The 18,401-nt window shown below is 40.0% G+C and overlaps 1 long non-coding RNA gene across 1 annotated transcript; it reads right to left on the reverse strand.

Moving 5' to 3' along the window:
- Window positions 1–698: 698 nt before the first annotated feature.
- LOC124219284 (uncharacterized) lies at window positions 699–17,716 on the reverse strand. Its single transcript, XR_011177292.1, has 3 exons — window positions 17,592–17,716; window positions 1,381–1,537; window positions 699–1,051 (listed from the first exon to the last, which is right to left on the reverse strand). It is a non-coding gene; the product is annotated as an uncharacterized lncRNA (long non-coding RNA).
- Between the last annotated feature and the right edge of the window lie 685 nt (window positions 17,717–18,401).

An 18,401-nucleotide genomic window follows, 5' to 3' on the forward strand; every position in this document is an offset into this window, starting at 1 on the left:
AACGAAGAAATGGCACGGATTCTACGGAATCGTAGTAGTAAAATCGTAGAATTCATGCCATTTCTTTATTTCTGCGTCAAACGAATAAGTATGGGAGTGTTTTTGTTCAGAATAGCGTAGAATGCGGCTGTTAAGCACCTTTTCGCGTTTGAGATACGCGGAGATCGATATTTGGGGATATATACGCCAACGTCGAAATCGACTAGGGCAACCTCATAAATCCAGATGCCAAACGTTACAAAAAGATTTTCTGGAAAAATGTGCGATCAACCGTTGGGTATATATGTAATGGAGTTTTGTAGACGTACATAAATAGGTATAACAAGATTCCAGGCGTATACAGTTATATACCTACCTGTTTTAGTTAGCCTGCACAGCGTTGCGGAGTGAAAATCTAACGGCACCATCCGCATCGCGGTCTAGTCCATAATTCTGACTGCAGTTCTGCCTATAAACTAATTGTAACTGCTCGACTTGCAGTCTATTTTGCAACAGTAATAATTTTATCTCTAACAAGCAAAAGCATACTCAAAGGCGTTCCGATGTGCGTTCGTAAATCGAAGCGTTACTTTTCCCCATTTATTACTACGGTAAAGAGGAAGGGATGTTTTTTTCTTTCACTTCTTTTCACTCTATTGTTTTATTTATTTATTTTCCCCTCTCTTTCGTATCGTTGTTTTATTTACAAGACGTGGGAATTGAAGCAAGTGGAGGATTACCACAAGGTAATCGAGGCTGTCAAACTTTCTCTTGAACAACTGTTATAAAGAAGGTATTAGGTGTAACGCTTTGACCTAGTCTTACCTAATTTTCTATCTTAAATTACTTGCCGCAACTTTCTTCGCGCATAATTATTTCCATTCCATCATTCGACAATCCAATTTTCTCTTTACGCTAGGCTTAACTGTCACGGTTAACCGTTAATCGTGCAGACGAGGTGTTTCTTCTCCTTGTCCACAGCTTCGTCTTCGAACATAACCACCAAGGACAGTAACGAAGTTGAAAAAAAACTTCTCGAATGGAATTTTTTACGTTGCCAAAACCAGTCACCCTGCAATGACAGGTATATACCGGTTTACACGTCAAACAAAACTCTCATAATATATCACTAAACACGTTCATCACGGCCGAGACATTGGCATTGAAAGTTTTCATTACGAGCATGATCAAATGATTTGAAAAAAAAAATTTCCCGTCAACTCGGGGGCGAAATTTTTTTCCACCACACTTTGAGCAGCCACACGAATTTCGCATTCTATGCATATTGCATTACCTTACACTTAGGTATAATATAACAGCCGAGGCTTATGCAGGGCCTAAAAATGTTTTACCGTAACGCGATGACGCTCCAAGGTGAAAGTGATAACCACATTTACTGACCTACATTACTCGGCGTTTACGGTCCTCCTCCCATCCTCTCAGATCCACATCGGCAGCTCGTTCCTTGATCACGCCTTTGCACAGACGGCAGGGTCCTGCATTGCTGTCAAGCTCGTTACACCCCCGAACCCCTTCTTCGCGGCGTTCCTCGCAAAAGCTTGACCCAAAAAATTAAGCCAACGTTTGTTCTATTATTAGAACATCCACCTTATGCCGCTCCAGCGTTGAGATGAAAGACCGGTCATAAATCGTTGTGGCCTCTGTCAGACCCCTGACGGCATGACACAAAATTTAGACACTCCTTTTCTTGCAGCGTGCATGTTGAAAAAGAAGAACGATTATACGATGCAGCTATAAATGCAACCTTATCGTCGTCCCTGTTGTCGATATTATTTTACGTAGTCATAGGTATGTACTTCATTTTTATGTATTTTAAACTCCTGGCATTTTTCGTTGAGCGTGAAAAGCATAAGAATATTTTTCTTCTAGTTCCATTTCCATTTTTCCAGCTTATATTATAGGGAGGCGGCATGGATCGTGTAATTTCCTATAGTACAATTCGTTACTGTTATATATCTACTAAACCTGGACTCTGACCGTTGGCAATTTTTTTTTTTCTTGCAATACCTACATCGAACGTTCTACTTAACGTAACGTCTACAGGCACTGAAAAAGTTTCTTTATCACACATGCGTCGAAAACTCGATTTTCGATGCCTGTAACACATGCTTAAAATAGCCGTTTGCAGCGCTGTTGTGTAGTCCGAATCATATAAAGCACTGCGCACCGCTACACATGCGCACTCGAAGTAAACCGAGAGAGCAGCGCTTTCAAGCTCCGCACTTGTCTCCGGCTCGTACTCGCACGCAGACTCGTTATCATTCCCTGGTTTTCGTCACTCGTTGCATAAGGTACCATTTAAACACTAGTGCGAGAAAACTTCACACAGTGCAGTTCTCATGCGATAGTGTTCAAAAGACTTTTTCGATGCTTGCACTTCTATTACGGGTGTTACAAAAAATAGAGTCCGACACTTGTATCGAAAAACCCTATTTCAACACTGCAGAGGTATGTAGATACTTCATGGAATGTACCTACAGAACGATCGTTCGAGGTCAGCTCCAAACATTTCTCCCAATTAATATATCTTCTAATAAAATTGCTATTGCGTATAATTCATGTTTACAGACATATACATATATACATATATAATATATATACGCACACATAAACTTACGTGTATATACATATGTATATAATATATAATATATATGTGACGTATGTATTGTAGGGTAATGATTTGTGAAAAACCGGATGAACTTCCATTACCTGTTCACGATTGCGGGATTCTTCACGCTGCAGCTTTTCGATATACAGAATTATGTAATCCTAGAGCTTATGGAATGCGGCAGTTATCCCGACTTGGCATCACACGGTGAGTCACACATTATATAAATATATGTACGTATATATATATAATTATATATATATGTATATACCATATTGTACATTTATCGACAATGATATAAATATGTTGGTATATGAGTGCGAGAAATATTTAGATACGACTATAAATGTATGCATGTGTAACAAATACGTAACCGTTACCGTTATAATGCCGAGGCGACCAATGCATCTACATGTATCTTTGTATCTAGTGTGACCGTGGAAACAAATTTATTATTTCGAACGTTACATTACAACTACGCACAGTTTATTCATATATAATATGTATATACCTAGACTTTTGCCTACATATTCCGATTTCCGGTCGACCGTTGGCGCAACATGCGGGATAAAATCACAGTATACGTAGGTATGCATTCGCGATTTATATCTACAACGGATTTTCTGCTCGTCGGTAAGACAGGAAGTTTTTGTCCCATATCATACGTTAACGCGTAGGTTTTGCAGTTGCTAAATCTTTCTACCGTATAACGTGAAATTCAATTTAAATACGTACGTACGCTGCATAATATTTAACGTGTATCTGTGTGTGTTGAATAAGCGAAACGTGCAGCATGTGTAAGATTACAAAGATTTCGAGAGATTTCAGGGATTTCAAAGAATTTTAAAAGATTTCAACAAACAAAAGATTTCAAGAGATCTCAGATGATTTCAAAGGAAAATTTCAGAGATTTCACGAGTGATTAACCCCTCGGCTTACGACTAGTAATAATATTTCGATCGGTTATGTTTGTGGCCAAAGATGTAGTGGTGTACGATTGGGAGGCAACCAGATACATACCACGTCTAAATGAAACCTGTATACTATGTTGCATACAATACAAACTTAGGAAATATTGAACGGTAGATTTTTTCCATCTAATTTGTTAATTTCCGTTTTTCATTATTTATTCTGTTAGTTTCACTAATTCACTAATGTTCGATTTGACCTAGAATATCACGCATAACATACCTACGTATACCCTGCACAACGTATATATTGCGCGTCACGTAAGCGTGCCACGGCGTATGCGCTAGTTACAGTTATTTGGTACACTCCTCTGACGTTATACGTAAGCATGTAACATACGTGCATACATCGATATCTGCGTGCGTCAACGTAAAGACGCAATTCATTCAGGCAAAATATCAAGGAAATTATATATTTTCTAACCTGCAATATGTATATGGGGTGGAAATAGGACAGAAATTGAAAACGAGGTCGTTCGAGTTTAGGTATATATACACGCGTTATATACGTTAGTACACCTATTCATTATTCTTGCAATAGTTACCTAATACTTATTTTAAGATTACATCTAAATCGAAAATCCTCCCCGCGGCACGTGTAGATTTACGCTTTTGATGTAGTTATGAACGAGTTGTTGGCCGAGGGTATCAACCGGCGTGGGTAGGCTCACTTAACCCAGAAAGTTGATAGATATACCCACCCTATATTACCCATAATACACGTATTGTTACTTTTTTTATCGTTACCTAAAAATCTATTGAATACGTGTTGCAACACAGAAAAAATTGTTTTCTATAAAAAAGAGCATTTCATCGTATAGCGATGCATATTCACAGAAAATAAGTAATGTTCGTACATTTTGTTTTTGAGTAAAAAAATTTGCTTTCGGATTTATTTATTTATTTATTTTTATTCTTACCGATAAAAGGGAAATTCATATAAGTAAGTATATTATTTCGAAGTAATTATAATAGCATATGTAATCGCGATTTCCGTGGAAAAATGTATAACGGCTAATGTAACGTAGTATGTATTCACGCAAATGAGGAAAAAATCAAAATCAAACGTTCCTTGCCAAAGAGGTTACACGTCATACAGACACAAAGAACCGAAAAATAGAAGGGGAAAAAAGAATCTCTCAACATAAACCGGGTTAGATTTTATATTTTCTTGGATGTACAGTTACGTAAGTTACGTTATATATAGAGCTATGCATACATACGCACTAGGTAAAATAACACAACCTCGTTAGCCTGAAAGACTGGAAAACTAATTATCTAATTTCATGTACATGTACCATTGTACTTGTGAGATTTATCCAGTTTTTCCACCTTCCTGCTTGTCAAATTCGTATTTCGTACGATAGTATTTTTTAGATAGCGGTAGATTAGCAGAATATGCTTTTTTTCGTGGAAAATTACGAATTTCGATCATTTATTTACACATGCTGCTCTTGCAATAAATAAATAAATTATTTATTTTAGACTTAGAAATATTTCGGGAACCCAAAGACTCGGCAGTTAATACTAAAAAATTAGTTTTGTAAATAAAAATTTGCAAAAAAAAAAAAAAAAAGGTGGGACGTTGAGCGTCTCAGGGCGAATAAAAGGGCGAACCTAAATATAGTATGCAAGCAGAATCTATTTAAAGACAGAGCAAAACGTTTTCTTATTCAAGTTTGGAGGACCAAATCGTTTTTTGTTCTAACAATAATTACGTGCTGTGTAATATAAGTCTGAAATTTATTTCTTATTTGACCTCAGAAATTTAAACGACGTGTTAAGAATTTTATTGCGATAGAGAAAAGAAAACCGGATGTTAAGAAACAAAGGAAACCGTGACTAACTCGAGAAGAAATATATAGATGATCTATTTTTTTTTCATAGAGTAAGGAGAAGAAAATGAAATTCTTTATTCAATACACTTTAACATGTACCGGGTGTAACGTTTCTTAGGTAGCTTAGGGAGAGCACAGCCTGCAGCCGTGACAAAGAACCGCGTTTATGCGGGCAGTAGGTGGAGAAAAAAAAACAAATAAAAATTACTGGCGTGTAGATCGAAGTAAAATAAGTTTCCACAACATAAATCTTATTCTTTTCTTCTTGCATTTGAGTTTTATACTCAGTTGGCGAAAGTAACGTAACCTGCAAGATGACTTGTGATTTTTCTAACATCTTATATTGTGTTCTACGTTTAGAAAGGAAGGTTCGCGAGGAGGCATAAAGGTTTAATCATAGCAAGTGCACTGCACAAAGTGGTTGCCAAGTATTAAGCAGACCTTGGTCTTCGCGCGGTGAACACGCGGCTTCGAACAGATCGCAAGTGAGCCGCAGACACTTGACCTGAATATCGTAACGAGCAGCAGCAGCAACAGCGTCGTTGTTGGAGAATCTAGCTCTGCGCTGAATGCGTGTTACTTATTGGGCTATTTGCTTATATCGAGTATCCAGTTTTCTGTATTTTTTGCAGCCTTTCTTTAATCCCGCTGCAGGTAAATTTTGTTCGAGGCGATATTTTTTCCTCCTTTTCTTTATGTCCATGTTTTTTTCCCCCAGATTATAGCTGTAGCTGTTTGCCGCGTGTCGCGATCAACGCGGAACTAGGAGAAATTCGTCCGTGTTGTTTAGCTGATAGGTAGGTATATAGACGCTCCTTTCACCGCGCGTGATTCGTGAAGGTAAATGCACACGGCCGTGGTGGTACACTTATGTCGTTAATCGTAAGTGTATGACACAGCGGCTGACACGTGCAGCCTTCGTAACGCACCGTTGTAATATCAGTATAACGTTTTGACGTTCAGCTTCAATGACCATTTTTCGAATCTGCGTCACGCCATGCCGAAGGTTGCGATGTTACTTTTTGTAAAACTTTTTAGGGAACGAGTAGATCTTCGTACACAGTGGGAAATTGCATCGTCGTTTGCACCGTTAGCGCTGGCTATTGGCTAAACTGTATTGTTGCAGGGCAGCCAACTCAGGTCATTAAAAATCCCCATGCATTCTTCGCGTTTTCTACCCTGTTAGAGAATTTTGAAGAGTTAGAGTCGGCAAATGAGAGCAAATTGACAATCGAAGTTCAATAAGTTTACCAAACATAGCGATCTAATATGGCTAAGGAAGTGTCTGTAACGGACTTTTCGTTCTCGCGGTTTGTGTAGACGGTGATTCGCTCCAATTGCGGAGCCCCTCGCAATTAACAAAAAAGCTTCCGTTAACAATTTTCTTTTATGATTTTTTATTATCTTTATTTTAATCGAAAGTTAGGACGTTGGTATAATTCAAGGACAAGTATGGCTAAAATTAGAATCGAAGAAGAGACGCGAATAAATATCAACAAAAAAGAATAAATAAATGTATAAATAAAATGGGGACGGCAGACATCTAGGACGACAACAATTTCATAAAAGTCATACTTATAAAAATGACAAATAAACTAGGACAGGTCAGCACATAGATAAAACTTATCATATCAGCTTTATTATGGATATTCTCCAGATCCCTAATTCCGTGCGCGGCCAATTCGTATTCCCTCGTCCGTCATTCTTGGTGGGCTTTCCTCCATCGGGAATCCGAATGCATTTACTGTTTCGTCGGTTGTCTTTCTTGGTTCTTGATAATTCTTGCTGGCGAGCGCACGCTGCTGACGATCTCCTCGTCCGTCGTCTCCCGCTTCCCGCTCGATCGATTCGAAACCGTCCTCTCTCTTCCACTTCTCGATCGATTCTCTTCCGTCTCTCGCTGACACTTCTCGATCACCGCTTAGGTGAAAGCCCCCCTCCCTACGGACCTACCTATCCTGAGTTCCGTAGTCTCTCTGGCGGCTGAATTCAACTGTTACATGTCTTTTTAATTCACGCAAATATAATTTTACTTGAAATTACGATATTTTGTGCATTATAGGAAATTATATCATTTCTTTCGAAACATTTTATCGCCATGCTTAGTAAAGTCAACAAATCCTTTATATACGTGTATAAACCGGTGAAAAATCGGTTGACCCTGATCAGAATTCGAGTATGACGAATTAATTATAAGCGATGACACTTACGAAGAGGCGCGCATACCATAGGCACATACGTGTCTTATGTAGGCACTCAATTCGCAAGTAAACCGTAGGTATATAATACAACGTATATAATACCGTAAGTATATAAGACCAGAAGAGAAAGTAACGGAAACGTTACAAGTATAACAAGTCCGTGAAAGAGGAACTAGCGAACTCTGACATCATTCGATGACCGTAGAATGGATCGGTTGGATGGAGGGAGGGCCGTGTAATAAACTCGAGAAATGCAATAGAACGAAAAAAAGTGTGGTCAAATACCCGAAATGTGCTATATGCCATACCATGGCAATGAACCCGCCTCGCCGCCTCAAGCTTTATACTCATGGTTAGAAAATATGTTCAAATGACTTCCGTACTAGTACCAGTAAACTGCGCATGGCATGACAAGTCTCTTGAAAGCTGCAGCATATCAGATAAATAAAAACACGAAACGCGCGTCCGACAGCCGAATCGATTATACACCTACGATCAGAGCAGTTCTCACCTGTGAAATATTTTCACAATGACGACTGACAAGATGAAATTAGTATAAATAGATGGCATGACTCAAGTTCAATTGTTCGAAATAAAAAAATCATGGAAATGGTAAAAAAAAAAAAAAAGGCGTATTGACAATCGTCGTAAAGAAATATATTTGCGAATACATCGACTTACTGTTAGACCCAACGTACGAGATTTAAGATGTAAGAGGTTAGGTGTATGACATTACGCATCCGTGTAACGAACGAAGGTGTAACACGTATTGTGATTATACACGCAACTCAGGGTAGGAGTAAACAACTGTTTGTGCGATTGTGTGAGTTGTTCGATGTTTCACTGCACTGCGCACACGTGCGCGGTCACGGCTCACAAAGAGGCCGCGTGCATGCGCTTGTAGTAGGCAGAGTTTTCGAAACTTTCGAAGACGTTGAACCTCCTCTGTTCCGTGGTGGAAGGCTTGGCTCGTCGTGACGCGTCGGTCGAGCGCAGCCGTCGAGTCGTCGTTCGCATGCGTTCGCTCTCCCAGGTTCAGGGCTATACTCGTTACATTCAGGTTCACGGACTCTCTCCAAACTTCTGCAGGCTCACCATTCCGGTCAATAATCATTATTGGTTTATACCTTCACGTTTTTAAGTTTTTTCTTTTCTTCTTTTTTCTTATAAATCGTTTCCTTCTGATCTCCCATTTCCGATTAGGTGTGAGTTTGTAACGTTTCTGTTTTTCCTTCCTCTTATTGAGTATAATTGATATATCCAACCATATCAAATTAATCCAATACTTTTTTTTTATGGATATTTGTATATGTATGTATGTACATGCATAACGTATATTAATATACTTAATGGATGCAAAATTCAACGTGTTACATACTCTAGATGTAGGAAACCGCTTTTTCAATTCATAACTTATTGCTAGTTCAATTTTCATTCTTGTTTTTTTTTCTTCTGATTCACTCCTTCGTATTTCTCACTCGTCACCGCAGATATTGCGTGCATATATTAGCGATCAGTATCCGCGCGAATTGATCGTATCTCCACACGGATATCACAGCGTGGAATACATTAGAATTAATCGTCCCTGCGCATACCTACCCACTCGTTTCACATATTGACTAATTAATCGAAAACTTCTCTTAGTCTATCTACGTCGATAGAAATATTCGTTATTCATCGACGTGGCTATCGAAGTCTCTATAAACTTCTACACCTTCGTTCATTTCACCGTAGTTGAAGTCTCCTCTCACAGACATGTGAATACAACTAAAATCGCAAAAGATGTCGTTGCAAACTTTGTTCAAGAAATATACCGCAATGTACAGTAATATTCATTGTTGCCTTAACCTTACGACTAACTTGTTTTGGACTGGAACAAAATGCGAATTCGACTCTACATAAATAATGTGTCAATGACTGGCGATGCAAGTGATGTGACAAAATCGCTAGTCATTGTCACAAAATTCGTGTAGAATCGAACTTGCATTTTGTTTCCAACCGAAAACAAGTTAGCTGTAAGGTTAAGGCGTTAATGAATAGCTCTGTGCGATAGATTTGGTAAAAAAGTGCGTGGAGGGCGACCATATCATCCGAGAGGGACGCCGAACGCATTCAAAGAGAGGCGATCTGCGCATCGCTAACGCGTTCAACCAATCAGGCGAACCGCGGCGCAGTTTTGATTGGCCAAACGCGTGGTAGCGTCTCTGCAGTTGAGAAACTTGTTACATTCGCCAGGCATGCGGACGCGATTATCAAACTCATGGCGTATGAATGTGTACGGTCTGTACATACCTATGTAGATATTGTGGCTCTTTTGCCGAAGAAAAGTTTTATACGCAGTGATCTAACTGTAAGAGTTCTGCTTTCTCCAGCTCGGCTTGACTTTCAACTTCTTCCATAACTCGACCGTAATTGACGACAAACTGGATACAGAATTGTGAGTATGTGCCGTGTACATAAGTACGTATACATGTGACGACGCATTTATTTGCTCGTTTTCAAAAAATTTATTACACTAATGATTTCCCGCCGTTCGGTTGCTGTTAAAATACCAGAAGGTATACCAGTTGTTATAAAAATATATGTATACACATATGTTTTCGTATTATGTATATAAACTATACCGTGCGTCCATAGCGAGAAATGCATCAGCTCGTCACAACTGTCGTGTATTAGCATATATTATAGAACATCTACATCTACTGCAAGCGCCGTGTACTTTTCAACTGGAATTATAGTAATAAGTTTAGCTCATTACACCGCGATACACTAACAATATAAGCCAATTTTTATTTATTTTCCTCCCCCTTTTTTCTGCCTACTTGTCATCCTGCCGCAGTCTCCCTTCTCCTTATCCGTCAGATTTTAAACATACTCCAGCAACCGCTGCAAGATGCAGAAACTTATGTGTATATAGTCATGCCATGTATGCATGTGTGTACGTATGTATGTACCGAACTATCTAAGATGCACCTATAAACGTCCGCTGGCAGACACGCGACGTGCACTTTCATTAGACTTTCCGCTTTCCATTAGCTATTAGAAAATAATGAAAGAACCAGAGAAAAAAAAACAGATCTATGTATAAAAGAAACACATTGCTGCCATACACGCATACAATATAAGTATCTTGTATTGCTTTAATCACTGCATAGTCGTATTCAGATTATGTACATATACGATGGACCCAACATCGTCTGCCAACATCAATCAGGTACGTTACACATGTTGCTTCTTTCTATGCAAAATTGTCTTCCGGCAAAAAATAGTCGATCATGTTACTGCTGTCCCGTTTTGGAGTCGTAAAAATTTGACGGTATACATGTAACGTTTGGAATTAGCGGAGCCTACTGTCTGGGCTTTTCAGGAAACATCCAATTAGGGTGAGCAGCATGCTTGCGGCAGACGTGCAGGAACAATAATGGCTGACCATTTGCTCTGCATGACCGTGTAAACAAATGCAATTCGTCGTTCCTGGGTCGATTATACGCATACGTACGGAGGGCTTGAAGAAATTCATATTGGTTTCACAACTGGTTATAATTATAACTGAATAATGTGTTTTATACACTTTACACTGGCGGAAAAATCGTTTCTGTAAGAAGTTACGGAAATTTTTTATTATAGTTTCGCGCACAGATAGAAAAAACGGGACAGTCAAATTTTATGATTAGTCTGTAACTATTTTTTGGCTAACCGCAATAACATTATAGTTTCGCATGTAATATTAATATTTAGCACGCTGTACAAACAGTTATCGTAATTATGAAATGTATATGTCCCTTCAAGTAACTATATTCTTTCTGATTGTGAGTGCGGTAGCGTAGAAAAATTGTCACATTTCAAATTTGACATCACGTAGAAAATCATGTTTTTAAATGAAAAACACTTGAAAGTTATGCATTGTGAACAGAGACTAAGAAAGCTTTTGTCATGATTCACATCGTGCGTTTGTGCCGATCTTCATCTTCGTTTGTTTAAAAAAATGTAATGTTATACCTAAGTGGTGATAAACGAGACTCATGTATGGAGATAGTGCAGCAGGTGTTGCGCAGCATATTGGACTGCAGGATGTAACACGGAGTCATACCGAACGGATTACGTCACTCCTTACTATCGTGCGTAAGTAATTATTGTTTAATTAGCCTGGCCGAGCGCAGTGAGACCGATCGTGAATCATCTCGGAATCGATAACAGTCTTCAATTATACGGTAACAAACCTGTCGAGATTACACCTGCAGCCATCACCGTTTCACGTTCGTGTTGTAAACGTTGGATCGAAGAACTTCAATATTTATAGATGTAGTTGAATTACTCAAACAATTTAATAATCACTCCACGTCATTATCGTAGACCTAATGCATGAGGTTGGCGTTGGCGACACTATCAAAGAATTATTCTGGAACAAAATGAAGTTACACCTGAGCTAGGGTTTCGGCGGACCGTCCTCGATACCTTGTCAATGATTTAACTCAAACCCCCGTCCGCGTTAACAAAAGACTACGAATCGATCGGCGCCAACAGAAATTCTGCCAATGAGTCCGAGCAATTTGCTCAAAACCGAATTTCCCTTTCTGCTTTTGCCTTCAATAAGCTTCATATTTCGAAATCCCTAACGTTTTTGAATTTCTGACACTAACAAGGAAAGGATTTCAGGTCAATCTCTCCGATTTTATTTCTTTTATAAGAGGTTATAGTATACTAAAAACTAAGCGACACGTAATTTTTAATCTGCTATTAAACACTTTAAAAAGGTGAAACCAACCTCCATAGCAATGCATGTCAAGCGGCGACATGGTTCTTTGTTTTTCTTTTTTAATTGTGAAAATAACATTTTTCATTTCTCTTTATGAAAAAACTTCTCCAGTTGGATAGTTTAAAAAATATTATGTTTCTGTGGGTGAAACTGCCAAATCGCCCCTTGACATGCCTTACTTTGGAGAGTGGTGGTTTCACCTCCTTTAAGTGTTTAACGGCAGGTAAAAAAAAAAAAAATACGTGTCGCTTAGTTTTTAGTCTACTATAACATTTTACAAACGAAATCAAATCGGAGAAATCGAGCTTGGATACCTTCCTTGTAAGATCTTCCATTATTATCGTCAAGATCATAGCGGTGTTGTTGCGGTTGTAAATAAATTTCTAAGTATAGCTCAGGCAGGAAAAGATGGCTAAATGGTTAACCGCATCAGTGTAGTGACCGCGCGAAGTACAGGTGTGTAGGTTGATTCACTGTACGTAGTCTTTGTTGACGTCGGCAATCAGTGCTTCCTTGACCATAGCAATTAGACATGACTCAATTATAATTTCGCAAGGATTTCCTTGTGCGACATCGGCAGGCCGACTTATGCGTCTTTGGAAAAACATCAAGTCAGCAAATTCTCACACATGCACAGCGTGCATAGGTGACGCACGTTTGTGCAGACAGTGTACAGTGTGCAGCAGATTCGTCCTCGGTCCGAGGTAGTACAGTAGGAAACAAAGAAATAATGTGGACAGCCTGCATGTTCGAGGTAACCGAATAGCAGAATTCGAAGGACTCTACTTGGTTCCAGACCTCTCGCATCATGGAGCGTCGGTAAAAGGTGCGGAGATGCAACTTGAAGAAAAGAAGAACAACACCACCAGCACCGGCACCAGCAGTAGCAGCGGTGCAGCGGACGAGGAATGAAGGGTGCGTCAATCGACGAACTCGCTGTTTAAAAATAGCCAACGTATAAGCAGCGGCACCAGCACAGAGTCATACGACTTATTCTGTTTCCTTTTATGTCGTGTGTAATGGCGCATAGTAATAGGTATAGTGTATTTATGTAACACAATAAAATTAGAGAGGACACTGGACCGTCGTGAGTAGACTAGTGGGACATCAGGACATGCGCCTAACCGGAATGCAAAATAAAGAACTTCGCAAACTGGATTCCATTGCGGAAATAAACCCATCCGATGCTAGACTACGACACGGTGAAATCATTCGAACTTAGTCTTATTCTCGGATCAGTAACGTCCAATCCTCGGTGCTGGGATTGTAGAGCGTCGCATGGCGCATACCTTTAAACTCATACCCGACCATCAACTCTACCTTTAACGAATTAGTAAACGAAAAAGGAGATTCAAATGTTTCAGGTTCTGAGTCACGACCACAATGTGCTTTGGTAATAATCGCATTCCATGTCTGGACCCATGCAATGAAAGTGCAACCAGTTTTTTCCCGAAATCCTGGAGGATCACCGTTATTTGAATTTTACCACATCTTGGGAAAACACCTTGTGTCTGGAAATACGTTTAACGGTAAAACCAAGTATTTTACTGATGACGTATCATACTCTTGCATTGCCAATTTTGCGCTGTAGTTCTAGAATCATCCGCTGTGCGCGTGGCTCTCTCGGAGTAAAAACGTAAATCGCAACCGAAGACCTAATTCGACTGGGGCCGAATTGGACTTGGTATAAGTACGGTGAAAATGCCATTGGGAATTTTGTTTACGGCTTCACAGTTCAGAATGTAATTAAGAATGTAGTAAATGATTTGACTCGATGCGCGTTGGAATTGATAGTGTGTTGATACAAAGTCCACTTACTGACTCGTTCTCCCCTATGTGTAGATAGCGCTGTTGCAGGGATTGTTATATTATTATACCTGCGGTTATCAAATTACGTAATCACATGCTTGCGTAACGAACTTATGCGTTTCAACATTGAATTGAAGCCAATAATGGGTTGAATAGAAAATACGAACGTGATTGTGGGCGTTCATTTCAATAATATTGAGGCGTTGCGAAATTGTTTTCGTACCATCAATTCACATACCTATGTTGAATATTTCTCAGGCGCATTGCAGAACAATGATATTACAGCCAAGTTCAGTTGTTTTTTCGAATTAAAAAATCGTCAGACAAATAACTTTTTATTCTATTTGAGATTCTTGTCGTATTTTTATTACGACTTACGTACGTGTCGAGACATAATTATGTTTCAAGGTGGTAATTGAAATTTCGCGATACGTACTGATAAAACTATTGTTACTTTGTTGTCACTAGAAAGCAAAGACGGATAAAAATAATCTTAGTAATTGCAGAAAAAAAACAACAAAAAAACAGAGAGTGAGAAAACGAATCACGAAAAAAGAACACAAATCAACGACAAAGCGTACAGCGCGTAATGAATTACGATAAACCGCGATAACTTTCCACTCGACCTTCGTCAGGCACAAGTTGTAATTTATAAATTATATAAAGAAGGAAAGGCCTGATCATAATTGTTATAATGCAAAGAAAAGTACACATTTATTAATTACAAGACTATCATTCATTACTCAAACAACGAAGCAAATAACTCCTACGGCTTACTAGTCGGATCAGAGAATGAAAAATCGATCCATTTTGTTGTATAAAAGTTTGATTTTCAATTTTCTCGTTATTCGACCGTCTTCTCTGCTCTTTGTTCAGCTGCACAAAGTGCAAAGAGCTGCACGAGACAAGACGTCGAGCCCTTGAAATAACTGAAAATGAATGGCTGCAGTGGGGCAGACGTATAACTTCGTCGCGGTGCAGTCGGAGTACGAAGGCTTCCTCAAGGTTGTCCTTGGCTGGAATTGCTATCTATGACGTCATTGACGCCTGAACCTGAGCCTGAGCCTTACCTGCACAATCGCACAGTAAGAGCAAGTCGCCAAATTCCTGCACGCATCATGAGTTATACATTTTCCGTAATTGAAATGAATCATGTACCATTTTATCTTCTTATTTCACAAAGGAAGAAATTTCAAAATTATTTAAGGCCAAAGATAGATGTATAGATGATAGATTTATTTCGAAGGAAATTCAATACCGGCGTTAGAAACGAATTCACCTTTGAATCAGAGAAGTTTTCAACTTTTTCGTAGTGAAACAGAATAAAAATTGATCATAATATTCGACGAATTTAAATCCGTGCACATTTTACAATATACGGTGACTCTGCACAGTTTGTTTTTTAGATAACAATAACGTATACGCAAACTCTACTGACAATAAGTAAGATCCTGTGTACCATTTTATACAACATCGGACGCAATCGCGTAGGTTTTAAATAGTTGATGTACAATATACGTATAATATGGTGAACAACGCGTGTCACAACGAGAAAATTATCTCTGTAGCTTACGTAAAAAAATCATTCTCCCGCAACTGCAGGCCAACAACAGGCGATAAGATGGGACAGAAATAGTCGCATAAGTTGAATGGCCTACTCTCGCATATATAACCTCGCGCTGCAGTCGTAGGGCTCCAGACTTCTGCAGCTTTGTTCAAACTCTTATTATAGAACCGCGAAAATTCCGAGGTCGAAGAAGAAATCTCACCGGTCTTTCTTGTCGGCGACAGGATTGATGATGCTGTAAAATCTGCCCAATCCTGCAGAAGGGAATTGGACGGTCGAATATTAATTGAGTTCCAAGCTCTATAATAAGATCGCCTAATCTCTCAATTAATAACATATCAAACCCTGCCCCAGGCGGAGGAATATAAATTTAAAAATAAGTACTTCTGCGCGTTGTACTCTATCAGGTATAACAAAAGTGTTCGTTTTGAGATTACGGGGTGAACCGCAGCACATGAGTCGGTCGATTGGCGTCGACTTCTCCGCGACGGAGAGAGAAGAAAAGTAGAAAAAAAGTCTGCAGACTGGAGGGTTTTCGATGTGCAACGGGCGTCGCGGCGCTAAGAGGGCCTTGGACGGTCTCTGTCCTTGACTTGGCACGATTACCCCAGCTCGAAGTGTGACGTCATTCCGCATAACTCGCCTAATTGCATCGTTGCCGCTGCAGTTTATCCCTCTACGCTGCCGCTCTCCCCTCCTCGCCCCTTCTTCCCATCCTACTCCTACTCCACCTCCTCTTTTCACTCCCCTCTGCAGCCTTTCCCGCCGACTAGTTTTCAATTTGCTACCTTGCTCCCACGTAAGGAGGGAGGGAAAATCACAAACGATGGGCTGCAGGCCGAGGGGAAGACGGAAAGGGAGTCGGACAACTGCAGCAACGTGCAGCAGACCTAATGTGTGGATATACATATCTGTATACGCATGTATGGACGTAACATAGCTGGTACGATCGCATTGCGAATTTGCGACAAACAAGTATTTTGTCTATGGACACCAGCGCCAGTTCGCTTAACTAGCACCTAATTAATTTATAGGAAATGGTCATTCACACATGTATTCTTATCTTTCTTCCTTACGTCACTTTCGAAAATGCAGTTTTTGTGAACTCATGGTCGGAGAAAAAACCTATAACAGTAATACTGCAATGCTCGATATTTGTGCGATCGTTTTATATGATGGCCATCGGTTTTTTCATTTTTTAGGTAAGCCAATTCGACTGATTTCCCATTAAGATCCAGTGTCGCAGTTCGAGCTTAAATCACGGTTAACGCTAAGCTCGCTTTTAAGTCCACGGATTTGAGCTGGGTTCACGGGCCTTGAATCAAATACCGGGCCCAAAGTGGTTGACTGGTGGGTAATCCGTAGCTGGCAAACGGGCCAATTAGACAGTGAATGATCTACGGGATACAATACCTCTGTAAAATCGCTTGGTTATCATATATCAGCTTGTTCTAAATCCTGGTAAACATTTATTCTCTATCTCACAATCAGTATCTTGATTGGTGGATCGAACAACGTTAATGACATCACACGTTTCCATAACTACATCAGCAGTAAATGGTAAATGCGCAGTTTGCTGATGGTATAAAAATGGCGACTGTCGGCGATTCCGTAGGGCTCTCTGGTTGGCCTAACTCATATGACGTAAGGTGAGGTCCATTGGCTGTTCAAACGCTTTATCAACTTGTTACCTCGTGGGCGAACTACGGTATTTGAAAAATTTTTCGGTCTGCAATATTGCAGATCTTTCAAAAACAGCCAAAGGGCGTTTTCGATTTGCACAATATATGAGATCGACAAAATTCTTTCCTATATTGAAAATTGACCCCGCATGAAGGAACAACCTTTATTACGCGCATGAATTCGCGTATCTCCGAATAACGTGTCGCGATGCAGGGATCCAGTAATCCGCAACCATCCACGTCTCGGTGGTTCGAATACTTCCGATCTTTATAATTCCCGTTCGAGAATTGTCAGCGGTAGGCAAAAAGGATGATATTTTTTATATCCCCCGATGCAACTGATCGCGAGCCACGTCCCCGAACTCTTATTTCTGACTGTTTACACCGTCTGCCAAGAGTCGAAGGCCAAACCAATTGGGAGTCGATGACTCCGGTGCAGCAGCCGCTGGCCACTGCAGCGGTGTCGATCTAAAATACGCCTTTGCTAGCATGCGTTATACCCAGGGCCGTATTACCATTGAATCGTTAACGCGGCACGCGCGAGGGTGGCGAATGTGAAATAGAATATTTTAGCGTATACCTTGAAGCAGGGGCAAACGTTGTATCTTTTACCTCTGTTCAACTCTTTTGGATTTCGACTCGATGCGCCTCGACGGAGGAAAATTAGCTATTAATATACATTGGACGGATATTCAGGTGTGGAGACTGAAAATAAAAGATATAGCTTGGCCGATGCCGGTGCATCAGACAGTGCACCAGTGGTGGTGGTCGCAAGAGTCAAAACTCACAGGCCTAGAGTCTGTTTTCATTGTCTCGGAGAAAGAGAGCCTTGTAGAACTTGCCGATCACGTGGTTTGGAGGGTTAAGGTGACCTTGGGCTTTTGGAGTGGAATGGTCACTGCAGCAGAAGCGTTACACTCTCGCTGCATAGTCGCAAACTGCACCAACTAGCAGCTAATACAATCGAAACCG

Source organism: Neodiprion pinetum, chromosome 5, assembly GCF_021155775.2.
Source record: "Neodiprion pinetum isolate iyNeoPine1 chromosome 5, iyNeoPine1.2, whole genome shotgun sequence".
NCBI classification, from domain to species: domain Eukaryota; kingdom Metazoa; phylum Arthropoda; class Insecta; order Hymenoptera; family Diprionidae; genus Neodiprion; species Neodiprion pinetum.